Source organism: Myxine glutinosa, chromosome 8, assembly GCF_964187855.1.
Source record: "Myxine glutinosa chromosome 8, kmMyxGlut1.1, whole genome shotgun sequence".
Lineage (NCBI taxonomy): Eukaryota > Metazoa > Chordata > Myxini > Myxiniformes > Myxinidae > Myxine > Myxine glutinosa.
In genome coordinates, this window is record NC_136268.1 from 20,934,011 (window position 1) to 20,947,720 (window position 13,710).

The 13,710-nt window shown below is 44.2% G+C and overlaps 1 protein-coding gene across 1 annotated transcript in view; it reads right to left on the reverse strand.

The window, feature by feature from the left end:
* The window catches only part of LOC137417092 (USP6 N-terminal-like protein), a 77,855-nt gene extending 64,521 nt beyond the window's left edge, over positions 1–13,334 (reverse strand). The window contains exons 1-4 of the mRNA XM_078783935.1: positions 13,264–13,334; positions 11,571–11,656; positions 11,419–11,458; positions 8,405–8,566 (exon numbers count right to left, since the gene is read on the reverse strand). The gene's annotated coding sequence lies outside the window, so the exon portion shown is untranslated. The remainder of the gene's footprint in view (positions 1–8,404; positions 8,567–11,418; positions 11,459–11,570; positions 11,657–13,263) is intronic.
* Positions 13,335–13,710: the final 376 nt, after the last annotated feature.

Sequence of the window (13,710 nt, forward strand, 5' to 3'; positions counted from 1 at the left end):
AACTGTTGCGACAGTCAGATACCTTTTTACATTGCTGACGGTGGCTTTTTTGATAGGTGAGTACTCTGTCGTTAATGAACATTAACTCGGCGAACATCACTGCGTTCCATCTGCGTAGTGATCCATGCGGATCTGTTTAGTAAAGGGTAAGGGTCACTCAGTCAGAACATCATGGACAGTGACGTCTGGATCATTGTTTATTAGCTGACCATCATCTGTAAAAAGAGGAGGCTCATTTTAGTAAGGGAAACATATGAAAATCTGTTAACTAAATTGTTACCAAAAAATTTCTTCACCAATATGTTTGTAAAGGTGTGTAATAACATGTGTTAAAATGTTGAAGTTCAACTCCCGTGGGAAACCCAGAAAAAAAGCTGTTGAATTCGGGCACCGAAAAATTATTTTCGAGAATTTTTATTTTTTTTAATCGGCCCTTAAGTAACTTATGAGGGGTCAAATAAGGGTTTTTCATGATTCTGAGTTGATTGTTAACATTTATATTTCACCACAGACACTCCTTTGTGGAAAAATAATTTCTAAATATATCTCATTTTCTACTTTGCAGGACATGGAGTCTAGCAATATGGATGAAGACGTTACTCCACCTGTGCTCAATTGCTTCATCTGTGCACGCTCGGATACACCAGCTGAAAGGCTCATACAGGCAACTCCAAAGGGATACTCAACTTTATTGAAACAAGCAGAAACTGTCGAAAATGTTACTGTTGTGGAACGTATGAAGGAGGCTCAAAATGAAGGAAAACTGAGGTGCCACCAGAAGTGTAAAAATGATCTGTACAACAACTTTGTTGCAACCACCAAGAAGTCAGCTCAAGCATCAAAGGCAGAGAAAGAGTCATCAAAGTTGAAGAGAAGACGCACTACTTGTGAGTTCAGTTCATCAACTGGCTGCAGTTCTAGAAGATCACAGTCAGTTGACCTCCTGTATAAGGATGTATGCATTCTTTGCAACCAACCAGCCCAGCTCTACAAAAATAATCCAGCACAAGCTAGAAAGAAATACAGAGTGCCAGATAATTTGACTGCAGATACACTGAAGGCAAGCTTGCTGAAGACAGCACAGAGTCGCGGGGAAGACTGGGGCACTGAAGTCACTGGACGCCTGGAAGGGATCAACGACTTGGTAGCAGAAGAAACACTGTACCATTTGCGATGCAAACTTATGTTTGCGAGAGGTGACAGTTTGTCCAAGACTGATGATGAAGGAAAAAGGAAGAGAGGACAGAGGAGTATTGATGAGGAGCGAGAGGCAGTTTTTATTGAATTCTGCGAATGGTTAGACTCAGAATTAGAGCATGGGGTAATGAACATGGACCAAGTCCATGAAAAGCTGCAGGAGTTTGATCAGTCACCAGAGAAGAGCCTTTCTTATTCAAAGCATTGGCTAAAGATAAAACTTCTAGAGAAATACGAAGACACCTTGTCTTCCTTGAGAACATGTTGTACCGAATTTCACCCAATGTAGTATCTCGTCCATGGTATCCCTGTTCCCTGTTCCTGTTCCCTGTTCAGCAACAAAGATCAGAAGATGAACAAGGCAAACAAGGCAGACTTTTCAAATATAAGCCTGAAGGCGTTAACTGATCCACTTGACTTGACTAACCAACCCTGCTGCACCCTCGTAATTGATGGCGGATGGCTTGTCTACATGGTGAAGTGGGAACAACGTCAGACCTGGCAGGAGATCGCCAACAGTTACCTGAGCTACGTGCAGTATCTGGGCCGCTGCTCCCAGAAGATCATTGTGGTCTTTGATGGCTACAGCAGATCACCAAAAGATCACGACCACATCCGGCGTACCACGAATTCCTGCTGTAATCTCCAGATTCGACCGGATATGTCCAACTGGACCCCAAGAGCAAAGTTTCTGGACAACACTCATAACAAGAGTGAGCTCATCCACCTTCTCTCTTCAACCTTCCAAAAACATCACATCACTGTGGAGCAGTGTGACAATGATGCTGACACTTCAATTGTGAGAGAGGCATTGGCTGCTGCTTCAGATGGCTCTGTTGAGGTCAGTACCATTTGTGTCTTCAGTTAGTATAACTATTGGATGGAGCCCGGGGGGAGATGGGGTAATTTAAAAATAAGAGAATTCACACTGTTGAAAAGTTTAATCTGTTCTTGAACGGTTCATTATGCTTTGTACATGTTGTTATATTTTCAGGTGCGGGCAGAAGATGCAGACGTGCTGGTAATGCTGGTGCGCCATAGCTCAGACAGCCACCATCCACTCTTCTTAACCACATCAAACGGCTCTTATGACGTCCGAAAGATCAAAGAATCTCTTTCCGAAACACAGAAGAGCTACCTGCTCTTCTGTCACGCCTTCACGGGGTGTGATACGGTTTCTGCAATCGCTGGTCATGGGAAAACAACTCTATTTGCCAGGTAATAATGATAATACTACTATTACGTCGGCAAATAATACTAATACTAAGAATAATAATAATAATTATAATCATTGTCATCATAGTATAAATGTTAAAAATAATAATAATTTTATTTCTGTTTTACATTATACTTTACTTGACATAGACCTGGTGCTTTTTTTTAGGTTTTGCGAAGGGGACGCGGCTGAGTACATCGACATCTTCCTTGACACAGAAGCCACCAAGGAAACAGTGATTCAGGCTGGTACTGCGATTTTCAAGTACATTTACCATGGACGAGATACTACATTGGGTGAAATTCGGTACAACATGTTCTCAAGGAAGGCAGCGGCAGGAGTGATCAAACCAGAGACTCTACCTCCAACAGAGGGTGCAGCTGCACAACATTCACTCCGTGCCTACCTGCAGACCCGGGACTGCATCCTTCTACAGAGCATGTCTCTGAACCCCAGTGACTATGGATGGACAATAGGTGTGCATGGGTATGAGCCAGTTCCAACACTGGACCCCACGGCTCCTGAGGAGCTATTGCAGTTCACGAGCTGTAATTGTCATGGAGATTGCAGCAACCGGCGATGCAGCTGCAAGAAGAATGGGGTCACGTGCATCTCGGCCTGTGGAGTCTGTAATGGCATTACATGCAGAAACTGCAGTCATGATGTTGTTGAGTCTGAAGAAGACATAGACAATGACTGTTGAAACTTCTGACATTGTGAATGAGAAATAACTCTTGAGTATTATATATGTATGTGAAATAAAAGCTACTTTGTGTGTAAATGTAAAAGTGAAAATATAAATGTTAACAATCAACTCAGAATCATGAAAAACCCTTATTTGACCCCTCATAAGTTACTTAAGGGCCGATTAAAAAAAATAAAAATTCTCGAAAATAATTTTTCGGTACCCGAATTCAACAGCTTTTTTTCTGGGTTTCCCACGGGAGTTGAACTTCAACATTTTAACACATGTTATTACACACCTTTACAAACATATTGGTGAAGAAATTTTTTGGTAACAATTTAGTTAACAGATTTGTGAAATATCTCGTAAAATGCCCTTACTATTTGTATGGATCGTGGGTGAAGGCAGTATCCCATCAGAAACGCTGGCAACGGAGTGCACAATTCACACGTGGGTGTGTTTACAGAGCTTTATGGGTAGGTCAATGGTGTTGGAAATTCTGAACCGATCAGCCACAGAGTGAACATGGTTAGGCTCAGGCCAAAATCGCTTAGGCAGCAGCAAACAGGTGCAAGGGGAGTTGAGATAGAGCTGAATGCCAACATAAGACTCGTGGTCGATGCCCTCAGGAATTACCATTTCAATCTAAACTCCAGGACAAATTGTGGGGCCACCAGCAGGAGCACTACAGCCCCTTATGTACGTCGAATGGCATGAGTGTTCATAGGTAATTGGTTCACAGTCAAATATTAAACGAGTTGCATAGTTGGACAAAGGCCTATATAATTGGCAATCAATAATGGAGTTCCAGCTGGTACATCCACATCCAATTCGGGGACCACAAGCACGTTCAAAGTTGAGTAAAATTGTTCCTCAATAACAACAGTCGAGTTTCGCTCACGATGTTTAAAGGCATGGCACCGTCAGCCTGAAACACCTGTTGAGTACTTTGCACAATCTTCGTGTCCACACTCCTGTCCAATAACAAGCGTATCATGTTAGTTTCTGAACAACTGTCCAATGTAAGACGAAGGGGATGCTTGTTGAAAAATGCAAACATGAATGGGGACTTGTTTGTATCCACATGCCTCACAGCCAGCCCAGGGCTGGGAGGCTCAGGTTTCACATCAAGGTGGTCTTCTTCACTGTCAGAACAGTCAGTAATCCCCACATGACGAATACGGGCCATAAATCGATGGTCGGACTCAGGAAGAAACTTGCACTTACTGAAGAAATAATGAAATACTTAAAAATGCTACTGAGAACCTCTTTTCCTTCTATCTTGTTCCCTCAGCCTATCCTTTGTCATTCTCTCTTCCCCCATCCACAACAAATGCCAGCCCATCTCAGCCAGAATTTTACCAATCTCCCCATCAAGCTCATTTGCACACCAATCTCATCCCTCAGTTCATCCATTCTCCTTCTATCCACCCTCTTCATTCCCACAATCCTCCTGACCTAGTTGTTCTTGCAAACCTGGAGCCTCCGTTGTCTTTCTGTCAGTGCCACCATCTACAGACCGTAGAGGTAGGCTGGCGTTAAACAAGACAACAGAACCTTTCCTTACAATCTCCTTGACATCTTTGTCTGCCATTGCACTCTACATTCTCTTTGAGGCATTCACACCCACCTGACTCCTCCTCCATACATCTACCTCTGACTTACCATTGCCGGTCACTGTTCCACCCAGATACACAAACCTATTTCCTCGTTTGATCTCCTCCTTTCCCTTCCAACCTGACATTCATTTATTTTTTCTGCTGCCCAACCCACATCACCTCCACCTTCTCCATGCTCATTTTCAGCCCATGTTTCTTAAATGCCTCCTTCCACTCCCCCAGTACTTCCTGCATCTCCCACCAACTCTCCACCCCAACAACCAGATCGTCAGCATACAATATCCTCCCCAGAATATCTTTCATGTCTACCTTCCTACTTACCAGCTCCATCACCATGATAAACAGGAGTGGGTTGCAATCGCTTCTCTGCCTCAGACCGATGTTCACATTGAACTTCTCCGACATCTCAGGACCAACCAAAACTCCTCCTTTTGTTCCCTTGCCCATCTCGTCCACCAACCTAACTTCTGCTTCTGGCACTCCCATCCATCTCAGTGTCGCCATCACCATCTCTCTCGGAACAGTGTCGTAGGCCTTCTCCAGGTCCACAAATCCCAATGACATTTCACCATGCACCTGCAACCTCTTTTCCAACAGCTGTCCCAGCATGAACATCCCTTGTCATTCCCCTATCGTTTCTAAACCGGTTCTGCTCTTCTCCGATCTCCTTCTCCCCACTATTCCTTACCCTCCTGTTCAGAACCCTCTCCAGCACCTGCATAACATGACTAAGGAGTGTAATGCCCCTGTACTTCCCCGTTCCCTTTCCATATCGGCACAATTAACCCTTTCCTCCACTCATCCGAAATGGAACCATCTCTCATACATACAACTGGTCGAGTTGTAACGGCTAGGGTGCTAGTTGTTGGGCTAGCGGCTTAACCCTGGTGTTGGGCTAGCGGCTAGGGTGCCGGCTTAGGATCCTTGGATCCTGGGTTCGAATCCCGGTCAATCGCTGAATTAACGCCAGGGGGGTTGACTCAGCCTGTCATCCTTCCGAGGTCGGCTAATTGAGTACCAGTTCACTGGTAATTCCCTGTTTGTCGTTAAAGGCGGCAAAAAGGGCTGGCGTCAGGAAGGGCATCCGGCCGTAAAACATTGCTTCAAAAAGGGGACCAAAAAACAACAACAACCATGGTTCCCGAAAAAGGCCAACCCCCGCTTTGCGGGGAAAAATGGCCTCTAAAGGTGGGTGGGTTGGTCTCATACATACAACAACCTCTTCGTCCACCAGACTCCGACTTCTCCCGCTGCAATTATTATCTTTGCACACACCTCATCAATCCCTGGCGCCCTTCCCTTTTCGCCCTCTTTAATGGCATCTGCATTTAAACCGTTGCTTAATGAGCTAGCTGATGAAATTGCGGGTGGATAAATTTAAGCCATATTAACACCACCTCATTTTCTAAGGTAGGGGTCAGTTCTCCATCGATGATTGAGAGCTCTCCATGATGGGTTATGGGCCCATGCTTCTGCAGCAGAGTATCCTCCACAATGGTCAAAAACCTTTAGAAAACATCCTCTTGGTGGTAATCAGGCGAACGCTTGATTAAATCCAAGACTATGAAATGGGTCCAAGACTTGATTAAATCCAAGATCACATGGCAGCAGGAACATGCCCTCCGTCATCAGCAAGGCCCCAAATGATCAACTGCTTGGTTTTATTTGCCATGTGAAGCCATCGATGAGAAAATATGAAACGTTTGTGTCGAGGTAAAGAAAATACTGAAGATTTTGTCGCCAGTTCTCGAAAGATGTAATTGTTTTGCGCTTCATTAGACTCCATTGTTTAGGGGCCGAATGTGCCGCCATCTTCGGAGTGTGAAGTTCTCCGGCAGTTCAGAGAAAGTAGAAATAATCCATCTCATCGATCGAAGGACACAGGTTCAGATAACGGTGCCACCACTCCAAGAGGGAGAAGGATCAGCCGGTAACACCTGCGAGGTTTGGAAGCACTAACCCAAGTTTATTTAAGGAGCGGTATATACACGACTAAGTCAGTCGGGAATGCAGAAGCAGGAAACAATGTCAACAGTGATACCTAGCTGCAGTCACCACAACTAACATACATAATGTCGTGGAATAAGGTTAACAAACCATACACCCACGTTTTTGCAGATGGAAACTAGACAGCTCATAGAACACCTTACCCCATGTCGTGCTCAAGTATATAACTTAAATGAAACAAAATAACGATTTTAAAAGTCATATTAAAAATCTTAGCACCGTCAATGCAGTCTTATACACCACCTTACATCACATGTCCTAGTAATGCAATACCGGAGGTTTTGTTAATTAATAAGAAGGTGATTTGTGTTCTACAGTGTTCAAGTATAAAATTAAATTGAAATAAAATAAAGATTGTGACACTCAAAGGAAAAAATTAATTCTGGAAGTTTACCGCCATTGACACAGTGGCTATTACACCACATGATACAACATGTACATTAGTTATCCGTGCCTGTTGTTTTTGACCTTTATGAAGTCCTTAAAAACTAAATTTCCTGTTGGGAATAATTTTCAATTTTGTTTGACTGCCGGGCAGGAAGACAGCAAAATAAGTGTTCATGCATCATAAATGGGCACACGACAAACTTGTAGGATGAGGATGTGGTTTGCTCTTGTGATGGAATAACTACAAGATGCAGAACTAGCATGGTGAGCGATGGGATGTGGTGGGTGATCTCTACGAATCGCGTGCATTTGACAAAGTCCTTCATTGGCACATCTGAGCTTCTATCCACATACAAGGCTTTCATCCGCAGCTTGATAGAATACTGCTGTCCCCTCTAGGCTGGTTCCCCTGCCTCACATCCTGCTCAGATTGACGTCCTGGAAACCAAGGCTTTCAAAACCATTGGAATCTCTCGCGATGAAGCTGAATCTATGGGCCTATCACTTTGCCATCACCGACAGGTCGGTAGCTTCTCTGTCTTCTTCAGTCTCATTTTTGGTGTTGCACCCTCCACCCTCCCCTTGTCCCCTCAGGTATCTGCAGGACGCACGCGGTCCAGCAGCAACATCTTCCTTGTGAAACTGCCTAAATCCAGAACCATTGCTCACCTCCACTCATTTATTCCTCTTTTTCCCATTTGTGGAACCACCTTCTATACACACTTCAATCTCATTCTTCCCTCCAGGTCTTAAAAACAGCTGTTCACCACCATCTCAAGTCTTTCCCCATCCAAAACCATGATCTTTCCTAAACCCATTTAACTATCCCTCGCAAAACTTTCCTTATGTATCCATCTTGTTCACCCCCGAGTTCTCCCCTACCCCTCGTTACCTGCATCCGCTGGTTGTCCTTCTCCGTCAACTTTCTCTCTCTGCCCAGCTGTTGGTGTTTCCCCTTTCCCCTGCTGTTCCCTTTGCTATGTTGTGTCCTGATCTGTTCTGTGTCTTAGGTCTTCCATTAGCTTAGACCTTGTATTAAACAATTTTTTAAAACCATTTGTGACCTCATTCTTCCAATGCATTTCCAAGGCATTAACGTATCGTGTTCAAAAGGTGAAAACCACAAGGCATTTGCAACATCATGCTGGTGAAGTAATGGCTGCATTAGCCAGTGGAGGTGAGCATGCACACACAGGTGGGCCATGCAGGTGATGAAGGTGCAAGCTACTTACCCTGGTGAAAAAAATGCATCACTGGCACATTCCAAACATACAATCAATCGCTAAATTTTACATCCGACCTGGTGATCCCATTGGGTCAGACGTGTTCGTGGGGATCAAAATAACACGACGTTGTCCACTTTCTCAAACTCACCTTTTCGCTGCTCTTGTATTTGTCCCAGTTTTTAATCATCTTCACCCATTTGCTCACTCGTTCGATCTCCGTGTGCTTTTGCTGAGGGATAAGCAGCGACATCGAACATTTCATTTAGAACACCCAAAACCAAGCGTATCGAATAAACTACTCTGCACTAACTAAAGGAAGATAAACTTTACTTGGGGGGTGGAGGGGGGAGGGGAAGGGCTGAATGAAATGAATGATCGTTTTAGGGCTATTTTTCCCCGCTAGAGCTGGGGTTAGCCTTGCGGGCACCATGACAATCATGGTTCCGTGTTTGAGGCAATGTTTTTATGGCCGGATGCCCTTCCTGACACCAACCACCAACCCTTAGTCACCTCTTACGATGCGCAGGGATATGTACCAATTCTGAATCGGGGTACACATCGGGATCATTCATCCCAGCAAGCTGGTACTCAATTTGCCGACCTCGGAAGGATGCTGAGTCAACCCCCCTGGCGTTAATTCAACGATCGCCCGGGATTCAAACTCAGGATCCTAGGATCCCAAGCCTGCACCCTAACCGCTAAGCCAACACCAGGCTGGTTGGGGGGGAGGGGCTGAAGGTAGGTAATCAAAGGAGAACAGAATAATGAAAAATCACTCATAGAGCGACACTTAGAAAAGAGAACAAAGTAGAATGGCACTCAGTAGAGCATTCTTTTGACCTCAAAAATAATTGGTGGTTGAACTCAGTGACCCGATATGCAAATCCTTTTCAAATTTCAAGTCAATTGGATGAAAATTGAGGATTTTAGACATTTGAAAAGGTTGTTGATATTTTGGCCTATGTTGACCTTTTGGCCTAAGTTGATCTCAAAAATAGTTTGTGGTTTAATTCAGCAAGCTGATATGTAAATCCTTTTCAAATTTCAAGTCACTCGGATGAAACTTGAGGATTTTAAGAAATTTGAAAGAAAAGTGGTTGACCTTTGGCTTATGTTGACCTTTTGACCTCAAAAATAAATAGGATTCTGTTGGACCACCAACTATACCATGTGGCGAAGTTTTGTGAAGATCGGTTTAAAATCGTGACCTGTAGCAAGTATAAGTGAGCAGACAGACAAACACACAAACCAGAGTGATCAACAAACTTGTCCAAAAATTTTTTTGGGCCAAGTAACAAACAGTGACAATACCTGTTCATCAGTCACGCATTAAAGTGACATGACCATGGGCAGCCACATGGTGGGACAAGTAAAGCAGTCTAAGTCTATCTGCTACTCCTGCGTTTAAGATTTAGGAGAGCAACGGTAAAGATGGTACTGATTTTCATCGTGGCTTTGACTTTGAATCCGCACGCACAGTTCGAACTGCAATCACCACTCTGACACACTGGCAGGGAAAACGTTCCCACGGTGGACCCTCAGAGCATCTCAAGGCAATAATGGCAATGCCAAAGATTCAACGTCATCATCAACCAACATCAAATACTCTCACTTTGTCTCTCCGAAAAGACCGTCTGGACAACCCTCCCATCTACTTTCTCAACAATCCTCTCCAAGAAGTTCTGCCACTCAAGCTTTTGGGTCTCACTATCTGCCATGATCTTTCCTGAGAAAACCACATTTCCAAGCTGGCCTCCAAAGCCAGTCGCCAACTGTGCATCCTCCGTCGTGCGAAGTCCTTTCTGGGCACTCTAAGCTCATCACCACATACAAGGCTTTCATCCGCAGCTCAATGCAATACTGCTCTCCCCTCTGGGCTGGTGCTCCTGCCTCACACCTAGCTCGGCTTCACACGGCTGAAACCAAAGCATTCAGAATCATTGGAATCTCCCGCGACGAAGCCGATTCTGAGGGCCTTTCTCTCTCTCACCGCAGGCTGGTAGGTGGTCTTTCTGTCTTCCACTGACTCCTCTCCTGCCTTACTCCCCCTGCTCTGTCTGTGCTCCGTCCCCCAAATATTCCTGCAGGACACACAAGATCTGCCAGCAACCCTCTTCTGGTGAAACTGCCAAAATCAAGACTCTCTGCTCACCTTCACTCCTTCATTCCTCTTTTCTCCCACCTCTGAAACAAACCCCACACACTCTTCAATCCCTCTCCTCCCTCCAGGTCTTTAAAACAGCTGTTCACCACCATCTCTTATCTTCCCCCATCCATCCATCTTCCCCCATCCATCCATCTTCCCCCATCCCTTTAAATCCCCAACTTCTTCCTGAAATTCCTAGAAGTGTTCATTTGCTTTAAACCGTGTACCTCTCCCTCCTCCCCCAGCCCTCCCCCTTCCACAGATCTACCGACGTCCCTGTTCTCTTCTGTTGTTGTGCTTGTGTACTTCCCTCTCTCCCCCTCTTGTCTCCTGCTCCCTTCATTGCATGTTTTATGTGTCTGTGCATCTTTTCATGTTCAATGTGTTAGCTCTTACATGAGCCTATATTCTGTATACAAAAACAACAACAGGCATTCTAAGGCCATTTTCCCTGCAAGAGCGGGGGTTAGCCTTGCGGGCCCCATGACAATCTTCTCCATTTTGCCCTATTTTCTGCATCTCCCCTTGCTAATCCCCTTGCCCGCATTTCTTCTTCCAACACCTTCAGCCAAGTCTTTCTCGGTCTTCCCCGTCCTCTACTTCCTTCTGCATTCATTTCCATCACTCTACTCAACCAGTCACTTTCATCCTTCCTCAACACATGACCAAACCATCTCAACCTGTTCCTCTTCACAGCATCCATCACAGGCTCTATTCCCATCATCTTTCGCAATTCATCATTTGTCTTCCTCTCTCTCAACGATACTCCGCACATCCACTGAACCATTCGCATTTCCACCCTTTCCAGCCTTTATTGCTGCTCTACATTTAAATTCTGTATTAAAAAAAAAAAAAAACCATGCCAAAACCAAACGAAGAGACCTGCACCAAACAAGCATCCAGAGCAACCCAGAGATCGATTTTACACAACTGACCTTCTCCTCCTCCGCATTTGGTGTTGCAAGCTCTTCTTGGCTGAAAGGTAAGTTCAAAGCAGGTACATTAACCAACATAATTTTGTGGACCAAGGTTTGCAGATAAGTTGTCATCGAAACAAAGCAAACTTATCCAACAGCTCATTACTCACTGCAGGAAGCCAAAGCGGTCAGTAACTTTATAGAGTCTAAAATCACAGTCTTCCCAGGGGTCGATCGTTGCTCCTTCCTCACGACCCTGAAACGGTAAAATAAAATAAACAACAAAACTGGACCTTGGTGCACGCAGGTCAAAGAAAATCAGCAAGACGACAACAGCACTCGGTAGAGCGCACATCTCCGCCAGGCTGAACAGTTTATGTTTTGTATCCACTGATAGGCCAGATCTCGATTCTCGACCTCAACCAAAATCTAATCGCCTTGTTCTTGTCATCTAACCAACTTATCTACCTAGTTTCGTCTGAATCTGTCCACAACTTTTTGAAATATCACGCCATATATCATTTTTAGCTCCATCTCTCAACGGCTCACAATCCAATGATGGCATCTTCTTTTCAAACCACGATATGACAAACCACACAACAACAGGCATTTTAAGGCCATTTTCCCTGCAAGTGCGGGGGTTAGACTTGCGGTCCCCATGACAATCTTCTCCAAATTGTCATGGTTCTATTTTTGAGGAAATGTTTTTATGGCCGGATGCCCTTCCTGACGCCAACCCTTGGTCACGCTCTTACGACACGCAGGGATACGGTGTACCTATTCTAAACCGGGGTACACACCGGTACGATATGACTCTGACCTTAAACATTTGAAAAATGTTAAATCGTCTATAATTAGGTCATGACTGTAAAAAATAGGTCAATATCAACACCAACGACAGTACTCTACAATGTCGACTGATATGCCTCTGTATACATTATTACATCATTATACATACTTTTACCAATTTTGATTTAAATCCCTTCAGCTGTTCTCAAGTACCACATTTTACCCAACATGACCTCTGACCTTTGATGCCGAAATCGAATAAGTTCATCTTTGCATCATAATATATACTTGTACCTATTTTGGTTAAAAAAAATCACATCACTGGTTCACAATTTGTCGTGGTAACAGAAATTTCACCTCATGGGACATCTGACCTTTGACCTCTTGACCTCAAAATCGAATCAGTTCATCTTCGTATCATTATACATACTTGTACCAAGTTTGACTTGGATCCCTCCGGCCATTCTTAAGTTATCATGGTAATGAAAACCTATTACGGACGCACGGACATGCGGACAATCCTTAAACAATGCCTCTGGTAACTTAGTCGGTGGAGGAATAAAAATATTTACATAAAATCCCACATAATTTTTATTCCCAATATTAATGCAAAATTTCATTCCGAAAATCCCAGACAACTCCGAGATTTAGCTCAGACATTGGCAAGAAAAAAGGACGAAGAAGAAAAAAACCCAAAATGGGGGGTTAGTAGTCGTAGGGGTTGAAGAAACTCTGAGGTACATTTAAAATTGGGGGAACTAATTATATAAAGAAACCCTACAACAGGTATAAGCATTCCCTTATTCTATGGGGCGGGGGCTTGAAAAAAACAATTAGCGACACATTCCCATTTCACACGATACCAAGACACGTAATTAGACATCTCCAACTTACAGACATCACCACTCAAAAACACCTAGCCAATCCTAAAATACCTACCATTCTAATTCCTGCCAACTTACTTCATGCCAACACACCCCTCTACGCTCATTGCTTCCAAGTACTTATGCAACTCCAGTTTAAACCTATCGACTGTCCCTGCTGCCATCACCTTCCCCAGAATAAGTCACTTGCCTTGTCATACTTGGCAACTATGGCAGCACGTTCTTGTGCCACTTTGGCTGCTGCAACTGCAGATTTGTCCGAATCTGGGGGGAGGGGGGCGAAGGTAAAAAGGGAAGGGGGTTTACAATAAAAACATTTTCAGGCAGATAAGCAGACAGGCGAAAACATTTCATTTGCAAAGAAAGTGGTACTCGGACCGATCACCAAACGAAACCTGTCATCTTGGCTGCAGTTAATAACGAGAAGCCAATGACAGAGATAGACTTCCTGGATTTTAACATCAGACTCCAGTAATGAGAAAAGAAGTTGAGCTTTAGCTTTCACAAAGTCACGAAAGGTTTAGTAACAGTTGCTGAAGACCAAACGTTCTTCAGCCACAGGTACTGCCTTCATTGCCATACCTTTCAGTAAGCAGATATGCCTTTCCCCATTTGAGTATATCAGCAGAGTACGCAC